Below are 23138 nucleotides of genomic sequence, written 5' to 3'. Positions count from 1 at the left end.
AGCCATAAAGTGACATCGCTGCAACAGCGTGTGTGTGTGTGTGTGTGTGTGTGTGGGTCCGAAGACCAAGGAGAGTCACAAGATTGCATTAGCTGCAGGACTCGGGATTTGCGGTCGTGTGTGTGTGCAAGCGTCAGGCCAAGTAAAGTGGGTGGACAGCGCATGCGGCATGAGATCAGATCATGTGTGAGTGTGTGTGTGAGAGTCGGAGACTCGGGTACCCGATGGTAGCCCCGTCACATTGTGTGTGCTTGGTGATGTGTCTTGTGCGTGGATTGGCCAGAGGCGGAAAACGGAATGTTAACAGCTATGCATGACTCAAGAGTCACGAGCTGAGGCAAGCGACAAAAGCAGCAGACCCATGTATGTGGAAAAAGCCAAGAAGCTGGTACTGGCTTGGCAGCCTTGGATTTTAAACGCGAGCCATAAGGGGTTGTGAGAGTAGGTGGGACGATGCCTTTTAAAGCTCGATCTGCACCAAATTTGGCATGCCCAAGTAGGTAAGGAGCGATTTTAGGGGTGTGTCTCGGATATGCTCAATGTGAGCTGGCTTTATTTTTCCTTCATGTAATTTTTAATGGGGTTGATTCCCACGAGCAAAGAATGTGCGTATGCGGTGATGTTAAACAACGATGCGTGTGCGATTGTCTTCTTAATGCACAGTACCTCAATATTTGATGGAAGGGCACACGCATTGGAATGGATTGGAATTCATGTATCACACAAGACCCAATTTTCAATTCAAAGTTAAATAAATTAACTATCAATCGGGCAATAGTCACATTCAAATTAAGCGCACTCGCCTTCTTATTTGAAAATCCATCCTCTATTGCAATTGGAGTCACCCAATTTCAATATCTCAAATCATTCAAACCCATTGGCTTGTGAGTCTACACATAATAAATTATGGCATTTGCACATGCACAAATCATTGAATTTTTTTAACATTTTAATCAAATTGGCACACCAATCATAATGGCAATCACATAAATCATCTTCAATTGAGTACCAATCAAATCATCCGAAGTCAATCAATCAAATACACACCAATCTTTTAGGTCTTTTAATCATCATAATTGGCAACCAAGACCAATTATTCATCCCCAATTTAGGCATAATTGGCCATTACTTAGGCACACACACCTAGATTTAGGCCGTCGATTTGTGCAAAAATTTCATTAAAGACTCATTGCATTTCATCAATTGCACACTTAATCACACATAAATGAGTATATACATGCTAAATTAACTCAATTTTAATAAAAAATTGATCAAATTTTAACTCAATTTAGCATTGCACACACACAAAATTATGTGCACAAATCCAAATTTTTTTGTTCAATTACCAACGATATTAGGCCAATTCCTAATGTTTGCACACACATTTCTTGCAAAATCATCAATCTACAAGCATTTATGTGTTCAATTTGATTCCAATTTCAGTAAATTAAGCATAAATTCCATCAATTAGGCACACACACCTAATTTTAGCAATGATTTAGCTACTCAATGGGATCAAATTAATCAATAAAAAATTGAACGGAGTAGGTAAATCCACTTACAATTGATTGCATCCAAGCTAATCCTTGCTCCACGCGACGATTCCATCATGCACACACATGTGTGCAACTCTAATTCGGTCCAAAATTGATCAAAAAATTGACCAAAATCAACACTCAATCACATGATTAGGCATAGATTAGAGCAATTAAGAGTGATGATCCTCCTCAATTAAGGGGATTTAGCATACATTCCAAATCAAAATTAGTGGTTAGGTTAGCACAATTAGCATGAAATTAGAATGGAATTAGCATGAATGGGATGCAAAATTAGTGAAGGTTAGTGAAAAATTAGCAAAATCAAAAAGAATTTAGGGGTTTTTGGGGTGAAATGACTCTATACACATCCAATTAAACCTAATTACACTACGCACAAATCAAATCCTACCTAATTACAAGAAATCGGTAATCAAATTACTCTTATCTTTTGCAACCTCAACTCCACTAGCGTAGGCAACCCGTCCCCGGCAACGGCGCCAATGTTGGAGGCTTGCCATAGCATAGGCAATCTCCCACAAATCTATCAATCCGGAGAGAGAGACAATGACCCGGCTAGGGCTTGGAGGCATCACACAAAGAATGTGCGAGAGCGTCATCGGATGCAAAGATTGAGAGGATTCAAGAGCGTGCATCCTCCAATGCAAATAGGAATCATCCCAAATCAACTAATGCTAATCGCACATCAAGCATCCATTTCAAGCAATCATCTACACACATCAAGCAACGAAGTGAAACACACTAATCTTGGAATCTCTCAAGCACAACTCTAATTACATGCATTGACGATTAAGCACACAAGATCGCATTCAAGTCGGGCACCCCAATCATGCCCATCATGGTGTCCAAATCAAGTCACACATAATCAAATTAAGCTCAAGGCTTCTTAGACCTACACACACACACAAGCACACCATTAGAGGACAACTCTAATCCCTCAATCACGAGTACGCCCACTCCACTTAATCGAGAGAGTTAGATAAGGACTCCGCTAATCGGAGTAGCTTAGCATAAGTAAGAGTTAGATTAGAGAAGATCAACACTTCAAAACAATGAAGGAAAGTAGATAAACATGATTGACAACATAATGAAGACTAGATTAATTAAGAGAGGATTACACTAATTACATGTGATTAGCACTAGCCTTCTAAGCATGGAAATTAAGCTCAAAGGCTAGGCCATCAAGACCTCCTCTAAGGAGAGAGTTCTCAAAAGGACCACTCAAGAATGACCTCTCATTAAGTATAGGGCTCTTTTATAGCTTTGGGCCTCAAACCCTTCAACTATGGGATAAAGTGAGCTCTCTAGCCTAGACTCATACAACTTTGGAACTCCTAAATGAGCCCAAGCCCGAGCCCAAGCCCTAGACAATGAAAAGTAAATATTGTGCACTATGGCACATTTCCATAGCTTGGTGCATAATTGGTGTAGCTGTTAGCCGCTTCTAACACTCAGGTATTCGCTTTCACTTGCATAGATTCTAAGTTGATTGTCCTTTCCTCGCTTATAGAGTTGGTTCCCAATGAACTGAAAGTCACGAGCTTCCAGCTCTATAGCTTTTTTTGGTGCTCTTGTGATGTTCTCAGGGAACGTCCTGGTGGTTAAGAAATCAATGATATATTGACTCCATGCATGTGCAATGTTTACCTGAAACAATGTCGTGTGATCCACTGGTCGTTTGACACTACATATAGTACAATTGGTAACATAAGAATGTGAGTCCGCATACATAGTTGGCCAATAAACCCCTAACTGTTTCAGTCTCTGGTGTGTTTTCACTGTTGAACAATGAATGCACAATCCTGAACATGTGCTTCTTCAAGGTAGCACTCGAATTCTTCCGGATTTATACATAATCGTAGGATTTGGTCCGATCCAAGATGATACAGCCATCCTGCTATCAACTAGAAGTTTTTTGTTTGTCGAATTGTTTGTTGTCTGGATCTGTATTCCGTGTTATCAAACCCACTTCCAAAGGAAAGAATGCTAACAATTCCCTGAGACCATTTGGGTACCATTTCAATATTGAAAAGATAAGCATCTGGTATGTCATCATCTACTCCTTCAGAAGCTTCCCCGTTGTGTATCCTTGAAAGATGATCCGCTCGTAGATGGGCTTTACCCTTTTTGACCACCACTGTGAAGTCAAACTCTAGCAATATAATAAACCAGCATACAATTCTCCCTGTATTGCATGGTTTATTTACCAGATACAAAAGAGCTTGATGATCTGTGAAGAACACAATTTTTTTTTGCGAGTAAATAATGCCAAAATTTCTTTACAGCATAAATCATTCCTAACCCTTCCCTTTCGGTGGTTGTGTAGCTCTTTTCTGCACTGTTTAGCTGGCGGCTCGCATAGCAAACTGGAAAATCCATTGTTCCGTCTCCAGGTTGAGCCAGAATACTTACAATGGCATATGCAGAAGCATCAATGTGAACATGGAATATCTTTTCCCAATTTGGTGCCTACTGTGGTCCACATGTTTGGCCGTAACCTTAGGAGTTCTGCTAATGTGATTGTGCATGCCACCAAAGTGGACAACAACTCAATAAATCCTTGCGAATCCATCACTTTGTTAGAAGAAATTCTTTGAGATGGGATTGCTCTCACTTCCAACTTGGCTTAATACTCTCCTAGGTAAGAGGGTAAAGTTCTCAGCGAGTCCGGTTGGTTGTGCCCCGAACTAATTGATCCTTGGTCTCCCCCTTGTGAATGTATCTCAAAGTTCATTTGTGACCTTGCCTCAAATTCTTCAATAGGAGGTAAGGTTACGTTCTCTTCTTTTCTCGTGCTATTCATGTGGTTACTCATCCTATTGGCCTCGTTGGCCTCACGGATTTGCTTCCACAGATCGTCTAGACCGTTACAGTCCTAATTACCCATTTCTGTCAATGTTTTAGGCTGGAACCTTTCACTTGCCTCATCTGTTGTATTTGGCACTATGATAGGCTCTCATATGGACTCATAGGCGTTAGTGAGTCTTTCCTTTGTTTCTACTTGTTCCTCTAAAGTTGGTTGGATAGGGGTTGGAGCCGGTGCCTCATGCCAATTTACAGGTTTACCCAACGGGTCTTCCATCAATGATTGAGCTGTTTCAATCATCCTTTTCCACATTTCCAACCTTTGTTTTTCTATTTCTGCATATGGATAAGTCATCCACCTTTGCTCCTGGGTTTGGTTCTTTTTAAGTCTAGCTTCATAAGCCTTTAGAAGCGCATCCAACTGCTCATTTACCTTGTCAGCCATTACAGATCCTCTAGATCCCGCACTTTTGGGCTCTGCTATTTCCTTGGGTGCTATGGTTGCCGTGGTGTGTGAACTTAAGCTAGCTAGATCCTCTAACCGCTCTAATCTATCCTTTGTATGTTTCGACCCTCGGATAGAGCTGTTCGCTCTCGTTCCTTCCTGGCTTTCATACGCGCCTTTCTACCTTTCCAAGTGCTTCTCTGATCTTTCATTTCTGAACTTTGGGCATCGGTTTTTGGCTCTTCAACTATGGGTTGGTTCGTCATTATTTGAGCTTGGGCTCGTGTTACTGCCTGAATGGGTATTACCGTTTCATTTTTTGACCCTCCACTGGATGGCACTGCTTCCAGCATGTTTAAGGTGGTTTTTGCTCCTTTGCTCGTGTTTTTAGGGCAATCGAGAATCAAATGAGTAACTCCACACTCAATGCAATATGCGTTGACTCTAATGATTTCATCATGAGGGCAGTCTCTCAGCCAACGGTCTCCACCACACTTGTAGCAGGGTCCCTTGGGTTGTTGAGGTGCTCCTTGAGCTCCCCTTTGTTGGTATGCATGTCTCTGTCTGCCCATGCCTCCATTGGCTATGAACAACAATGTTCGTTCATCTAAGCTATATCTTCCTTCTTCTGCTGCCTGTGCAGCTGTTGGTGGTCCTGTACTTCCTATCATGCTCCATGGTTCTTGTGTCAAGGGTTCTTCTGATGGATAATAGATAGGGTTTTCCGCATATCCATTGGGATCTTCATAATATGCATGCATAGGCACCAAAGCCTTATCCTCTGATTCGGTTACGGTTGGTGCGTATCTTATACCGACTGGTCGTAATCCTGGTAGGGGTGGTTGTTGCCCCAGCAATGGTTGTGGTCTTTCTACACCTACAGGTCCTGATAGGTTGCCTGCTTGATATCTAGGCATCGGTGGAGCTTGGGGAGCGTAAGGTCTCTCTCTCACATATCCCTTGTTATAATAACATTCCTCGGTCCCATGTTTTGTCCATTTTTGTTCAATAGCACACCACTTGGGCTGTTTAGCCTGGGGTTTGGCGTACAAGTTAATCTTTTTTAGCACTTCATCTACAAGCTACTCTTGGTTTACAGCTACTTCTCCTTTCGGTGCTGTCTTAGAAGACTTGCTTCCACTTTGTTTTGAAGACGAATCGTCATCAAGGTCCTTGAACTCCCCCTCTTTGTAGACTGCACAATTTTCTACAAGGTAAAGAGCTTCCTTGGTCAACTCATTCAAGGTTGTGCTCCTCTTCATATGTAAGTCTTTTTGGAGATCCGCATTCCTTAGTCCCTGGATGAATATCAGCATGAGCCTGGACTGAGTTGGCAGTTCTTCCACAGGACAGAACTTAACATATCTTTTTAGTCTTAGGGCTGCTTTTCGTATAGATTCTCCATCTTTCTGTTTGAATTTATGGATTTGTGAGACGGTAATATGAGCTATACCCCTTTGTGGGAATTCCTCGATAAATTCGTCAAACACTTCCTCCATAGACTTAAAGTCTCTACGCTCTATAGAGTCAAACCAAGTGGCAGCATCATCCTCTAGGGTTAGTCCAAACCCTACAAATTGGGTAGGAAAGTCTAACACCTCTTCGGCTCTAATTACACGCACAAAGGCTGCTACATGATCTCTTGGGTCTCTACTTCCTGTGTATTTCTTGTTTACCCATTTTTGCACTTGAGAAGGTCTAATTCTCCGATGGTCTACAAACCTCATCATTGGATCTCCACGTCCTAATCGATATACCTCCTCTGGTCTTCTGTAATAGGCTGGTTCCTCTCCGAGTGGTTCTCCTAAGCCATAATTTCTAATGGTTCTCACTGGAGGTGGTTCATCTCTTTGAACTCGTTCTATGGGTGGTCCTCCAGGCTCTGTTGACCGTTGAGTCTTTGGCTTACTCTCTCCTTAATACTTTGAATAGAGGGGTGGTTCTTGCAAATCCCTTAGCCCTCGTGCGGCTTGATAACCCTCTCGGTTTTGGTCTTGTTCCAATGTTGCACTCTGTTGAAGCGATGCCTGCAATGATGGCTGGTTTACTGGTTGGTCTTGGTTGTTGAATGCTTGTGGTCAGGTGGAATGTGAGGTAGAGTCATACTCATATGAAAAAGGATTTGTCGACTTACTTGGGGTGTAGGTGGCTCTTGGCAATTCTTCAAGGGCATATGCTTATGCTCCTTGACCTGTTGCCCTTTCTACCTCCTCTGGGAGAATACGTTGGTATTCTCGCCCGTATCTATCAACAAAAACTATACCCTTCCCCATGGCAGTTTCATAAGAGAATAAGTAAATAACCTTGTCTTTGCTTAATTCATTTATGTATGGTTCTTTGCTGCGAAAGTAAGCGACTATACCCTCACTCTCATGCTTGTCAATTCCCACGTTCTCGTTATAAGTTGGAACCCTTGTTGTTTTCTTATCATACATAAAAATAGCTCCGGGCCGATCAATGTTTGGTGGCAGTTCTTGAGCTTTTGAAACCATTTTTCCTTTCGCCATGTTATCTCCATATCTGTTGTAATCTTTAGGGTTACTAACTATCAGATAGTGGTTCCCCTTTTCGTCTCGAAATCTATCTCCATCATCATAGACTCGGATTATCTCCAATCTCTGAGTTGGCCTCTCTTCGATACAAATGCACTTGCGTCCTCGATAGTCAGAATAGACTAGGGCTGCCCTCGAGTTTGTTCCTTCTAAGAAGATCACAGTGAGTTTGGAATCATTCAAAGGATTCAGTGAGGTGCTTCCTCCTGGCATTGGTCCATCGTATGTGAAACCTCCTGGCTGTTGACTACCCATCATGAAGAAAGATTTTTCTGACGAAGTGTCAATATCACTTCCTTCCTCAATAATCGGTGCTAGCGGATCTAACCTTACCTGAGTCACACTCTCTTTGGTGGACACTAAGCTACCTTGGTCACCTCCCACCTTCTGGTCTCTAACAATGTATCTTCCTGATCTTAAATTCATCAAACTTATCAATGCAATTTATCACAAATCCAACCACTCACCTGGAAAAGGATCAGTCTCCGCACAAATTCTTGCTTTGTTGCTGAAGATACCTGTACACAAGCGTTTAATTTTGGCAATCGAATCAAAGCATTTACCTGTTAGAGGTTATCTTAGTAATGATTGGTATAACTGGAGAGTTAATCTCAACCACTAATGTACTATATACAATGCTGATGTTCTGGACTAGGTCTGCTATTCTGGAACTGTGCTTCCCTCGGATGCTGGTCAATTTACGCGGAAAAGTCTGAATTTAGTCTTTGTTCCATCAAATGGCCAAACGAGGTCCAAATTCGCTTCTGAAAGAAGTTCTGGAACCCTTAAGCCAAATGGAATCTCACTGTCTAAGCTCAATCAAATTTTCTCTTCAGTCAGCCCCAATAGACATCCTACGCGTAGGATGTCTCCTGCTTATTTTTGCCTGAATTTTTGTACTATGGTTTCCCCTTGATGTGCTGAGTCTACAGCTGTTTTTACTTTTTGATTTGGACACCTATTGGCTAGTCAAAGAGTCAGAAATCTGTTCCGACAGCCTGTTGCTCATCCTGATCAGTCTAATCAACTCCAATTTGGACCCAAATTGACTAGGAGGCTTGCCTTAGGCTATACAACACCTTGCTATGCCCACTGTCAATGTCTGGCTTCAATTTCTTACTTTAGACATCCTATGCGTAGGATGTTTTTTTCATCGCAATGGCTTCAAACTCAAATCACAGGCTCCCCTTGAGTTGCTGATCACTTTGGTATACTCAAAATTTGGTTTGGAGTCCAAAATCACACAGAAGACATCCTACACGTAGGATGTCTTTTTGGCCTGTTTGACCCCAGACTTGACCCACAGTTTCCCCTTGATGTCAGTAACCCAGTGGTATGCTTAGATTTTGGTTTGGATTTCAAAAGTCCCCAATTTTAGCTGTTCTTGCCTTTTTCAGTCAAAAGTGCTAAAGTCTGCTTTGAACCCAATTTTCTCACCCAAATGAGGTGAAACCCCTCTCAGTCACTCAATATATCATGCAAGACATGCTCATGCAGCCATTTTATGGTTTTGGTCTCAAAATAATGTTTTGGCACAATTTGGGTAGGATGTCTGGCAATTTCAGACTATCTGGCCTTATCTTGTCAAGATATGGTCAAATTTCCACTTTCCAGTTGAAATTAGGGTAAACCCTACCTTCTGAACACGCTGGTCAACTCAACTTCCCAAAATTCCCACCAGATTAGCCTGTAGACATCCTACGCGTAGGATGTCTCTTGGCTTGAAATTAATTTTTTTCCTGACAGAATTGCTCTTGATGCTCCATAGCTCTATCAGAAACACTCACAGTAACTTTTGAATTTCTTTTAGGCTTTCAAACACACTTTTGCGTCTTTTTACATCTTTTTGCGTCTTTTACAAACTTGTGATGATTTTACCAAGCAAGTATACATGCATGAAATGCTCTAGATCCTGAATCATGATGTCCTACTTACTCTACTCCTACTTATCATGTGAAATGGTGATAATGGTGTTTTGGTTGCTTTCTGGCCTTTCCGGACTCTCAAGCTCTCCTCTCAACGCTTCTACCACTCCATCTCCTACTCAAGAACTCGACTACTACCTAAAACTATCTTGGTCTACCTAATCTACCTAAGTCGAAGGATCTAGGCCAGACACACGCTTCCTAGACTCCCTCTAAGACCTAGAGACTCCTCCACCCTCTGATCCTATCTAAATGTAAAACAAGACTTTTGGCAAGCCAAAAATCCCTATCCTCAAGGATTAGTCTCGGTATGTAGCAAAAACAGTCAGGTTACATTACTTGAGTGACACAAACGTTTAGTAAGATAGAGCTTGTGGTGGTAATTACATGGGCTAGAAGGGTTCAATTTGAGCACAAAAAGAGGAATATTCTCATTAAAAAGATGAGAAATTTGAGAAATAAGGCATTCCTAAGATTCTCAAGAGGCATCTTCAATGGGATAACCCTTCCACTAGACCAAAACCTCCCAAATTGTTCGGTGTCATAGCTTCCACTCCTTAATGTCTAAAATTTGATATGGTTCCATTGCGTGGAATAGTATCCTCATCATTTAAGATGTGAAGAGGATCTACAACATGAAAGACATTGTATACATGCAAGAGAAGCAAACATTTTGTGATATCCTGGGTGAGCTGCAAGGGGAGTTTCATCAGATTCCTTTAGAATTTGCATCCTTAAGTATGTAGGTATGAATAAGTGATTCGTGAAGAATAAGAGTCCATCTTGAATAGAGTATTCTTCCATATATCTTTTTAGAATTTCTTGGATTTCTTGAATCAATGGACCAAATTGCTCATTAGTTTGGAGGGCGTTTTGCACTTACTCTGATAGGGTTGACTGCACTAGACAGATGGCGAGGGCCATTACCTGTCAGCTTAGAGCATCCAAAGCTTGATTTTCCCTACTTGTTAATCTCAAAAGTGAATTCTTTTAGAAATTCAACCCATCACCTTTGTCGCATATTGAGATCTGGCTAGGTGAATCCACTTGAGACTTTTGTGGTGGGTAACAGGCTCAAAAATTAGACCTAAAAGATAGTGTCTCCAGGCATGAACCACAGCTAGTAATTCAAGGTCATGGGTGGGATAATTCATCTCATGGATTGTGAGCTGTCAGGATTCATAAGCTATGGGATGGCCTTCTTACAATAGGATCCCACCTATACCTTGTACGCAAGCATCTACTATCACCTCAAAGGTTTTTTGAAAATCTAGAAGTTTGAGAATGAGCTTTCTGTCCAAGATCTTTTTTAATTTTTTGAAGGTTGTATCCCTCTTATTAGACCAGATAAAGGGTTCCTCTTTCTTGGTGAGTTTAGTGAGAGGACCTGTGATGAGTGCATAGTTTTTATAAATGCTCTACACCATCCCTGGAATTTTGAAACAAAATTGGGAATGAGCCATTGGTTGCTGCTTCCACCTTAGTTGGTTAAGAGGGAGACCATCCTTAGAGACTATGAATACCAAATTGGCAACCTTCTTTACAAAGAAAGAGCATTTGCTCCACTTGGCATAGAGTTGGGCTTTTCTAAGAATTTTCAAGACATAGCGTACATGCGATTCATGATCTCTGCTAGTCTTTGAATATATAAGGATGCCATAAAAGAAGACTAGAACAAAATCATATAGCTCTATCCTGAAGAGGTAAGTCATGAGATAATTAAATGTGGTAGGGGTATTAGTCAGGTCAAAAGGCATACGGTGAACTCATAATGCCCAAACCTTGTATTTAAAGTTTTTTAAGGAATATCCTCCTTTTTTATTCCAACTTGTTAATAGCCTGACCTAAGATCAACCTTGGTGAGATATTTAGCACCATTGAGTTGATCAAGTAGCTCATCTATGCGAGGCAAGGGATACTTGTTCTTGACAGTGCACTGATTCAAGCCTTAGAAATCTACGCAAAGTCTAAACATCCCATCTTTCTTGTTTTGGAAGAGTACATGAGCACCCTAGGGAGAGACACTGGGTCTGATGAAGCCTTGTTCTAAAAGTTGAGTCGGCTGGTTCTTCAATTCTATGGATTCAGAAGGTGACATCTTGTAGGGGCTCCTTGCAATTGGCTAGGCACCAGGAATGAGATCAATCTTGTGCACTAGTTCCCTAGGTGGGGGAAGGCTTGTCAACTCCTCTGAAAAAATATCATGACATTCATTTAGCCATTCAAGCTCTGATCCTTCTAGTTTGGTCTTTGGTTTATTGAGCCTTATAACATAAATTGATAGACCTTTCTTTAACCCCTTAGCTAAGTGATTGGCCTTGACCACCTTTAGGAAAGCTTTCCCTACTCTGCCTTGTACTAAGACTTGTTCGCCCTTTATGTTTGAAAAAGAGATACTTCCTTCACTGCAATGGATGTTTGCTTTATTTTTGCTCAGCCAATCCATCCCTAAGATTCCTTCAAATTGGAACATCTTTAGGATTCTAAATCTTTGTTGGGTTGAGTGGCCTTCTAGTTTATTAGTTGCTCAGCTAACAAAAACATCAAAAGGACGTCATCATAATTTTTTTATTCCCACTTATTGTATCAAAACCTCATTTATTAATGAGAAATCTCGTAAAAGTCCAAATTTTTTGTATCACAATTGATTGTCAAAGAGTGTAAAGGGGCCTCGGTCTTCTAAAGTTGTAGTTAATTGCAGCTCCTAAGCCTTATTACTGAGACAAATCAACTAGGGATCCATTTCTTGAACCTTGGCTAAGGTATAAAAGCCAAATTTTTTTAAATTTTGACCTAAGTTTTGGATAATATAAGTGAGTGTACAACTGTTGAGTTCATTTTCTGTATTTGTTTTCTGTTCTCCCTCCCTCGTGGGTTGTGGCATTGGAATTCTGTGAAGTGCGTCGGGACTCATAGGTGACAACTCTTCAATTTGACGTAAGTTTCTTGCATCATTTTTGTGTTTTGAGATGTGCTCATCTATGAGCTATTTTGGCTCATAACGTGTAAATCAGCATTCTAAATCAACTTTTAAGCATAGGAGGGGATACAGCATGGTTTAAAAATGTCGTAGGGTGATTAGGAGACCAAAACAATAAACCTATTTTTTGCTATTTATGTTTGGTGCAATTTAGTGAAAACGCCAAAATTGACATTTTTGAGCTTGATCTTGTTATATCTGACCTGCATAATTAGTGTAACAAGTTTGGGTCAATTTGGACACTCCTAGCTATCTCAAAAGTGATGTGACAAACTAGCGGCCATATTAACATGCACAAATATGATGGAAATGTCCAATACATGCCAATGAGGCCTTAAGGACAACCCATGTATAGATATTCACCAAACATGGCACCAATTCAGAGACCACTCATGGAAATGGAGAGACTGCAACCAGTATTAGGCTAGTATCCACCACATCCAAGAAATAATGTTGTATCGGTCAAGTACATGCTTCCAAAGGAGCAAGTGGGTGAGCAAGCTATAAAACCGATCACGTCGTACGATGATGCGAGTTCTACAACGATGGGAGTAGAGGGAAAATGGTACACTCAACTGACACCTTTCATGGTAGAACAAGTTTATCAAGCATCCTTAGATGCAACACCAATCTATTTTATTGAAAACCAAGGGGCCAGACCACCCATGATGAAACCTATGTCTAGACCTAAAACCAGGAATTTCCATAATTTTGGAGTAGATGACCATTGGAAAAATGTCTATCCTGAACCATATAAGAATGATAGAACTATAGAGGCATATTGTGGAGCGTGTGATTGCAAGGGTGGAAATTTTCTAGAATATTGTCCTAGGAATCCAACAAACAAAGGGAAAAATGCCATAAACATAGTTCAGGCTGTGCTGAGCAACTCCTCAGAGGGGGAATCCACAATTCTGATTCGGGTAGTGACTAGGGAATATGGTAAGGGGAATTTACAAAAATATACAAGTGGATCAAACATGCCCAACAAATTGTCCAAAAACTCCAAAAAAGAGTGATGCAAATGATACAAACTCAAGAGACAAAAACAACGAAGGAGAAGGTGAAAAGTAATGTAGAGAAAATGATGCAGACATTGTCATTGGATTTTTAAATATCAAAACCAAAATTGGCAAGATTTTTACTTGTGGAAAAAATCTACGAACCAATCAATGCAGGCTTGGAGGACTTCCAAGGCTAGATTGAAAGTAGGTCAAAAACTAAATGGAAAAACTATCCAACACCTGATATGGAAGTTGCTAAATTAGAAGCATACAAAAACTTAGTGCAAATTGTGCAATTCATATTGAAGAAACAAAACCCCCAATTGGAAGTCATAGAAAAAGCAGCAAAAATTGTGATGAAAATCGACAAAGAAAAAGCGCAAGAGGATGAAGGGTTGAAGAAAACTCTAGGAGACACTAACACACCTTCACCTGCACAAATAGATCCAGATAGTAAGGAGGGTTTATATGGAGTGCCCATAGTTAATGAAGATTGGCCAAACCACCTTTGGGAATGATTCAGATAAGAGAATGAAGGATCTGACTCAATCGGCTCCAATTGAAGAAGTATGACTATATGGACCACCCATGGAATTAGATGAATAGTTTTTGTATGGGGATTGGGGATTAGAGCAGTCAAGCTCATCAAAAGATGGAACGCTCACTGCCTTTATAATTGGGAGAAAGTGAAGAGAAATCATTGGTCTGCAAAATGACAAAACTAAATAGATCAAATCAAACTTTGGATGTGGTGAATTTTCACTCCATTATGTCAACTCCAATCCAATGCACAATCACATTGGGTGAGTTACTTAAGATACAACCTCACTTATGGGGATATTTGCAATCTACTATGGAAAAGATGGGCTTAAAGGGGATAACCCAGGAAAACATGATGGAATTGCAAAATGAACAGACAAAGGATAAAATTTTCAACTTTGTGCCCATGAATAAAGTAAGAGAGTAATGTGAGGGGAACGAAAGAAATACGACCCTTCCAGTACAATACAATGATGTAACAACCATGGTTATTTTGGACAATGGAGCGGACATATCCATAGAAACAAAATTTGTCTGGCAAGCCTTGGGGAAATTAGAAATTAGACAAACTCCTCTGAAACTGACACATTGAGAAACCGATGGACTTACTAAAAAAATGCGATAGTTAGCTCCTGTGGAATTGACTACCATCACACTTTTGCCATTGTAGATTTTGGAAAGAAACTTGATTAGGAAAACATCTTGGAAAGGCTATTCATGAGACAAATACAATTGATCCAAGATTGGGGAAATGATTAACTTTACCTAAAACAAGCTGGATCAATTACTCAGGTGAATTTGAAGGATCATTCTTACAATGATGTCCTGAGGACACCAATCCAGGAGTTGGATTTAGAAACCTCAGTAGAAACTAAACTGTCATTGTGGAGAGAGTTGAACCAAATAGACGTGTCAGACCAGCTGAAATGGGTTAGAAAATACAGTGGATCAAGGGATCCATACGACCACTTAGCAAGCTTTAAGCAAGTGCTAAGAGCAGAAGCATATTTGATTTCCATACTCAATTCGAGGGGTTTGGAATGACATTAGAAGGAAAAGAATTAACATGGTTCCAAAACATTACACCAAGGTCAATCATGGACTTGAACACATTAGTGCAAGGATTCATAGCTGCTTGTTCCAAAACAGGGATCAAACACAATATGGTAGCTCAAGTCTACAACTTTAAACAAAAACAAGGCAAGTCTGTTAGGGATTGTACAACTCGAATGAAACAATACATTGCCAGATACCTAGAGCTAGAGATACCTATAGAAGAATGACTAGTATCATTGTTTCTAGAGGGACTACTAAATAAAGAACTTCACGCTACACTGTATAGCAAGTAGCATACAACCCTAGAAGAGTGTGTGTCAGATGCTATTGATTTAGGAGACAATTATGATATTTTTAACAAAGAAGATATCCCTAAGGATAACCAAAGTGAGAAAACAAAATCCACCAAACCAGCTCAAGTGGGAATGGCTGCTGCAGCACCACTTTCAGCCATAGAAGACATGCTCAAAAGGATGAATGACATGATGAATAACATGTAAAAAGCACCTATGAGGGGATCAGGGCAAGGGATACCTCAACAGGGACAACCAATTAGACCGTAAAAATGGTGTGCAATCGAGGGTAAATGGACCAACCATGAGACCAATGAGTGTTATTACCGACCAGAGTATGATGGGAATGTTCAGTATATGCCTATGAGGCCACAAGGACAATCCATGTACAAATATCAGCCTAGTATGGTCCCAGCTCAAAGACCACCGATGGGTATGGAAAGACCTCAACCCGTGTTGGGTCGACAACCTCCATATCTAGGACATAATGCAGCTCCTATAAAGTACATGCATCCAGAGAGAGTCATAGATGAACAAGAACTAGTGCCTGTTACACCCTATGCTGAGCCTAGTCCATCTGCAGTAATGGTAGAAGGAGATTGGTATAATTCACATCCACCACCAATGGAAGAACCTGTGACTTATAATCCACCAAAGCTTGCACCAATGTATTATGTACCTAATCAAGGTGTTATATCTCCTATGGTAACACCCATGATTAAGCCAAGAATGGGAAATAGTCATAACTGTGGTGCAGATGATCATTGGAAAAATGAATGCCCAGAGCTTGACAAAAACCTCAAGCCAGTTGAAGCTTATTGCATACAATGTTGCAAAAAGGGAGGACACTTCCCGGAAGATTGTCCTAAAAATCCTTTAAACAAGCGTAAAACAATAGTGAACATAGTCCAAGTGATACCTAGTAGCTCATCTGAGCGTGAGACGATTGTTCCAATCAAGGTAATCACCAGAGCCCGTGCTAAGAAAAAGAAACATAACTCCTCTGATGATTCAAAAAGTTAAAAGAAATCTCCTCAAAAGACCAAAAGAAGCAGAAGCAAAAGGTATGAGATGAGAAAACAGAAACAAAGGGCTGAAATTGAGAAGAGAGCAAAAAAGCTATTCCAGGAGAAGGTGAAAGAAACTGGAAGCGAAATCAAGGAAACCATCGGAAAATTTGGAGGATCAATTTTGGTTGATAAAATTTTTGAGCCTATTAATGCAGCCTTGGAAGCCTACCAAGCGAGACTTAAAGCAGGCCAAAACATGGAAAACAAATGGAAAAACTATCCTTCTCCAGACATGGAAGCAGCTAAGCTTGAAGCTTATCAAAATTTGGTAAGAATCACGCAAGAGATGCTGGAAAAACAAAAACCTAAGCTTGGAAGTATGACAAAACCCGAGGAGCTTGTGGTAAAAGCCAATAAAGAGAAATTCAAAGTGGTAGAACCCCACCATGAAACAAAAGAGCCAGAACTTATAGTGTCAGACAGTGAAGATACCTTAGACGGAATTCCATTTGTAGAAGAAGATTGGCCAGGACACTTATGGGAAAAAGTTAGAGAGATTAATGATGAGAGCTTAACTCTGAAGTCAGCTCCTATAGAAGAAGTTTGATTAGACAGCCTACCTCCTGATATGGACATGGATGTACGATCCTTGTATGGGGATTGTGGATCTGAAGCTTCAGGAATGTCTAAACCATTGACCTTGAAAACATTACCCTCTTACTTGGGAGATAATGAAGATGAATCCATAGTGTGAAAAACCACTCGAGTAAAGAGAGTGGAACACACCTAGAAGTAGACAATATCCATTCAATCATGTCTACACCCATCCAATGCACTCTTACTTTAGGAGAACTATTGAAAATAAGACCATATCTATGGTATGATCTATAGAGAACTCTAGAGAAAGTGGGAATAACGGGGCTAATTGCAAAAATTGGGAAAATTGAAACACGAAATGGACAACAAAGAGATTTTTTTTGTTCCAATGAACAAAGTCGGAGAATACTACAAAGGGGAAGAAGGGAACACAACCCTTCCTATGAAATATAATGAGATAGAAACCATGGCAATACTAGATAGTGGAGTAGGCATAGCCATAGACACAAAAGCAGTATGGGAATCTTGGGGACAACCAGCCATTAGACAAACTCGAATGAAATTGCAATTGGCTAATGGACACATTGAAAGACCATTAGAACTGCTTTGAAAAGTGATAGTTAATTCCTATGGGATTGAATATCAACACACTTTTGCCATAGTCGACTTTGGAAAGAAACTCAATTACAAAATCATCTTAGGAAGACCTTTCATGCGACAAGTATAGCTTATCCAAGATTGGGGAAACAATTATCTGTACTTGAAGCAAGTGGGATCAATAATAAGGGTTAATCTAAAAGATCACACTTATAGAGATGTCATGAAAATGCCCATACAAGAGTTCGATTCAGTTTCTTCGGCTGAAACTAAGCTTGCATCTTGGTTGAACAAAGACACTCCTATTTGGATGTGTGGAGATTCAAAAAATGAGAACTTAAAACGAGAAGAATGTATCTTAGAAAGGGATTGCACAGACGAAGCATATGTACCTGAACCTTTCCAGAGCATCTGTTTGAGCCATTTGAATGGACTCAAATTTTAGCGACAATGGATGTATGTGTGAATACGTATAAGCCTACTCAATTTTGCAATGAGGATAGCTATGATATAATTCCCATGCAAATGATCTCAACCCTCCACATTGAAGACAAAATTCAGGAAACCAAGGACTTGATGAAATCTCAACAAGTCTTTGTGGACCTTTACTACTATGATACAATAGATGAGTTAGAAGAACATTCAGGTACCTCAGAGGATTTGGGATCGGAAAAAGAACATATGAGAGCTAAGCTACTCATGAAAGGAGGGGAGGAAAAGTTTTTTGACTTTCCTAACCAGAAATCGAGAAGACAAAAATGACATAGACAAAAAAGAGACACTAGAAATTTGAAAGCTATACCTATGTCATCGGTCTCCAATAGAACACAGTTCCTGATGCAGATAAATGCACATGATTTTATCAAGGACAAAATCACTAGTAGATATCCTTTACACGAAGAACATAAAATGTCAAAAAAATCAAGAAAAACAAGAAACAAAACTCGAGCAAAACAAAAAAAAATAGGACAAGGAGTCAATCATGACACGAGTCGAATGGAAAAAGAAATATCAAGAGTTGAAAAAAGCTCTAAAGAAGATATATACGATCGAAATGGAAACCACTGAAGAGGATGGTAAATATGTAATGAGTGTTCCATCCCATTACAAGAAGTATACTCTCCAAGATTGAAAAATCATAGTCGAACAGCTTGTTAGAGAACTACAAAAACAGGGCGAGTCCTATGAAGGACCTGAAAACGCAAAAAAGATAGAGTTGGTTGAACCAGGAGAAGAGCCTAGGCCAGCCTACATTGTAAATGACCTTACAGAAGAAGAAGAATGGATTTTTTTAAGCTTACTGAAAGAATACCAAGATATCTTTGCTTGGTCTTACAAGGATCTCAAGGGTGTTGATCTAGAAATCCGTCAACATACCATACCCATGAGAGATGATGCAAAACCAAGTAGACAAAGGCCATACACATACAATGAAACATTTGCCAGGAAAATCAAAGAAGAGATTGAAAAGCTAAGAGAGGCTGGATTCATTTATGAAATTGAACACACGGATTGGGTGTCTCCAATTGTGGTGGTACCCAAGAAGAATGGAAAAAATTATGAGTGTGTGTCAACCTCAAGAAGGTGAACGCAACTACCATTAGAGACAACTTTCCTCTTCCAATCACTAAGCATGTTTTAGAATGAGTTGCAGGTAAATAAGCTTATAGCTTTTTAGATGGCTTTTTGGGATACAATCAACTTTTGGTTGACCCAAAAGATCAGCATAAGACTGCTTTTGCAACGGAATGGGGTATTTTTTCCTATCGAGTTATGCCTTTTAGGTTAACTAATGCTCCTGCCACCTTTCAAAGATTCACGAGCCATGCTTTTAAAGAATATCTTAGGAAATTCTTGGAAGTTTATATGGATGATCTATGCGTACATTCATCAATCCGGGCTGATCATTTTGAACACCTCAAAAAGGTATTCAAAAAATGTAGACTTTATAGGATTTGCTTTAATCCTGAAAAGTGCACATTCATGGGTAGACAAGGAAAAATTCTTGGACATATAGTGTTTAAAAATGGCATAGCTACTGATATGGATAAAATTCATGTTATTGCTCATTTTCCTAGACCGACAATAGTCAAAGGGGTTCAAGCCTTCATGGGACATTGTGGATATTACAAACGATTCATTTACATGTACACTATAATTGTAAAATCTATGTATAGCTTGATTACACACTTTGAATGGACTGAGGCGTGTGAAGAATCCTTCATGAAGCTTATGCAAGCTCTCAATGTAGCTCCAATATTGAAGGAATGATCTATGCCATAAAAAAGTATAGACATTACCTATTAGCCAAAAAATTTGTGTTCTTTGTGGACCACCAAGCCTTATTGTACTTGGTCAACAAGCATGCAGCACAAGAAGAATAGTGAGATGGTTCATCATTCTTCTGGAATTTGATTTCACTATGGTTGTAAACAAGGGTACCACTCATCAAAGAGCAGATCATTTGTCTAGGATTGTTTCAAGGGAATCACCTAAAAGAGTAGACGATGATCTACCTTGCATATATGTTCTCCATGGAAATGATACCTCGATGGTCAAAAAATATGGTATCACTGGTGACCATTACACAAGTGGATTCACAAATACCACTTCCTATTACAATCGGATTAATTGAGCAATCGGCTATGTATCAATTACTAGCTGGGAGACTATACAAAAGAAATCAGGATGGAATATTTCTCTTGTGCATTAATCCTGAAGAGAAAACCCAATACCTAAGTCAAGCACATATTACCATAGTAAAACTTCACTTTGCGAAAGATCAAACTATGCGACGAATCTTAAGACTTGGAGTATTTTGGCCAACTATGAGGAGTGATGTTCATTATTTTGTGAAAAAATGTCCTCAATGTCAAAAAAAATCACCCGTACCTCATGTAACATTATTCCAAATGTTGCATGTTCCTAAGTGGAGTAACTATCTAGTTACCTACTTATCAAGCCGAAAATTTCCTGAGGATATGAGTAAACGCCGTCAAAGAGCAATTGAAACTGAAGCAATAGATTATGCTCTTATTGGAAACCAATTGTATCAGAAAGGCAAGGACCAACATCTGCATCTTTGTGCAAATGAAGACGAGTATATTCCAATCATAGAACAAGCACATGCTGGATTAACTGGAGGCGACTTTTCTAGTGAGACCACTGCAAGAGCAAATTTAATGGTAGGCATATGGTGGCCAACACTTTTTGCAAATTCCAAAGAATATGTTCAAAGGTGTGATACTTGTCAACGAGAAAAAATGCCAACACATGTAGATAGCATGCCCTTAAGACCAATGATGGGAGCTAGAGCTTTTGCAAAATGGGATATAGCCTTTTTTGGGCTAATACAGCCACCTTCTTAGAAAACCCAAGCTCAATATATCATTGTAGGTATGGACTATTTAACAAAGTAGGCCGAGGCTACCGAGGCTAAAGCAACTCAAAAGAATGATGCCAGAACCACTGCCGCATTCTTATATGAGTATGTGTTCACAAGATATGAACTGCCAATAGAAATTGTCAGTGATAGGGGAACTCATTTCCTCAATGAGGTAATCGAGTATCTGCTTAATGAATTTATGGCCATCCATAGCAAATCAGCTCCCTATCACCCACAAGCAAACGGACAAGTTGAGCATACAAATAAAATTCTTAGCTCGGTATTGACAAAAGTGGTTAGTTAAGGAAGGACATACTGGGAAATGAATCTCCATGCAGCTCTATGGGCTTATCGAGTTTCATTCAAAACAGATCTAAATGCTACACCCTTTAACCTTGTTTATGGTCTTGATGCCATACTGCCAATAGAGTTTCTATTGCCGACATTAAGGGTAGCTAAGAAGGACTGGACATGAATTGTCAGACTTGAAGATTTAGAAAAACTAGATAAGCAAAGGCTAACTACTGTAGCTCACATCTATGCACAAAAGAGAAAACAAAAACAGTTTTTTGATTCCCATCTAATTACAAAAATCTTCAAAAAATGGGGCTTAGTTTTAGTCTACTACCTTAAGCAACACATTCCCAAGTTTAAGAAAAAGGAAAACGGACCATTTATCATTGAAGATGTATCTCCAAGTGGAGTAGTTAAGTTGTCCACCCTAGATGGTGAACCAATGGCTAAGTGGATTAGTGGATATAGTTTAAAGAAGTACAATTTGCCACTAACCAATGAATTGCTAGAAAGAATGCATGCAGCTAAGCAAAGAAAGATAAAACGACAGCAGGTTATTGATGAAGCCCAAGAAGAAGCTCAGCTTCGAGTACTCAAAAGAAAAATTTCTCTCAAGAATCAACAACTATCTATTCCCATCAACACTCTGGAAATAGATGACCGACAATGGGAATTGCAGAAAGATGCATCGTCAACAGATGATGAATGGCTAGATGGAATGGACCTTCGCATCAAAGTACAACTCAACAATCATAGCTCAAATGCATTGGTCAACATAGGTGCTAGAGTAAATGCAGTCAGTTATTCCATGTACAAAAAAGCAACAAGTCAATCATTGACAGCAGGAATAATGACTATTAAAGGGTGCAACAAGAACCCAATACCAACCTTGGGAGTAGTCAACTTGAATGTGATAGAACATGGATGTTCATGTCCTCATCAGTTTGTATGATTACCAAATGAACACATGAATGAGACAATGATTCTTGGAATCTCATGGATGCGGACGTACAAGGCAGTACCAGATTGGGATACGAATCAGTTCAAGCTATCACCTAAAGGCGGACAACTCATTGTTTCAATTGCACCAAGCAAGGAGGAATGGAAAGGAAATTACCAACAGAACAAACCACGAAGCAATCGGTCTTGTCCATCCTATCGACAAGTAAATGCTACAAGTAGCATGCAAGGAGTCAAGAAAATTTGGGTACCAAAAGCACAGCTTAAGGAAAAGCCGATTCAAATCTGGGTGCCCAAAACATCATCGACAAAACCAAAGACGATTCCAAAGTTCAAAACACAGAGAGAAGCACCTACAAACAAGGAACCTAACACGAAATGTATTTGGAAGAAAAAGGAACTCTTATCTTCTCTGCAAATTTTAAAACCAATCAAGCAATGGAGAGTTAAGTCTTAGAAGGCTCAACCACGACAATCTATACCAAGAAAACCAAAATATCAATGGCAAGAAAAAGCTCGGCAACAACCATTGTTGATACGAACAGCTGAGACAATCAGCGTGCTAAAGCATCATGCTGGTACCATCAAGCAGAGAGCACACAAGCTACAAGATTTTCTCTTTGGAAGACAACATCAACAAGCCTCGACATCAGAAACCCTTGAGTTAATTACTCAAGACCCAACTCTTCCACAACATGATGGTTTGAACTGCATTGATCTTCAAAGCATGGTAGAGACAACCAAGGCTATGCATAGACACGATTGTTCAACCCATGGACACAGTCGTCCCCGAGTACGCCATCTAGGAGGGGTGGAAGAGCACTAAGTAATTAAGGGCAATGTTTGAAGAGAGAGGAGAAAGTTTGATGTTAACGTGTGATTTTTTTCAAAACTACCTAATAATACCCTTATAAATCATCAACTGAGAAAATTTAGTGATAATATTACCCCGATGAGTATAAATAGTGTATATACTATTAGTATATCATTAAAAAATAGTCCTTTTTTTTATTTTTCATCATTTTTCTTGATATTGAGACTTAAAAATGGAGAAATCTAACAAAAAACAATAAAGATGTTTTTCACTTGATTTTCTTAATTATTGGAATTTCACTTTTCTTTTCTAGCGCATTTTGTTA

The sequence above is a fragment of the Adiantum capillus-veneris genome, chromosome 18 (assembly GCF_014529385.1).
Source record: "Adiantum capillus-veneris isolate H3 chromosome 18, ASM1452938v2, whole genome shotgun sequence".
Lineage (NCBI taxonomy): Eukaryota > Viridiplantae > Streptophyta > Polypodiopsida > Polypodiales > Pteridaceae > Adiantum > Adiantum capillus-veneris.
The sequence above is the reverse complement of the archived record's forward strand: the minus strand, read 5'-3'. Positions refer to the sequence as shown.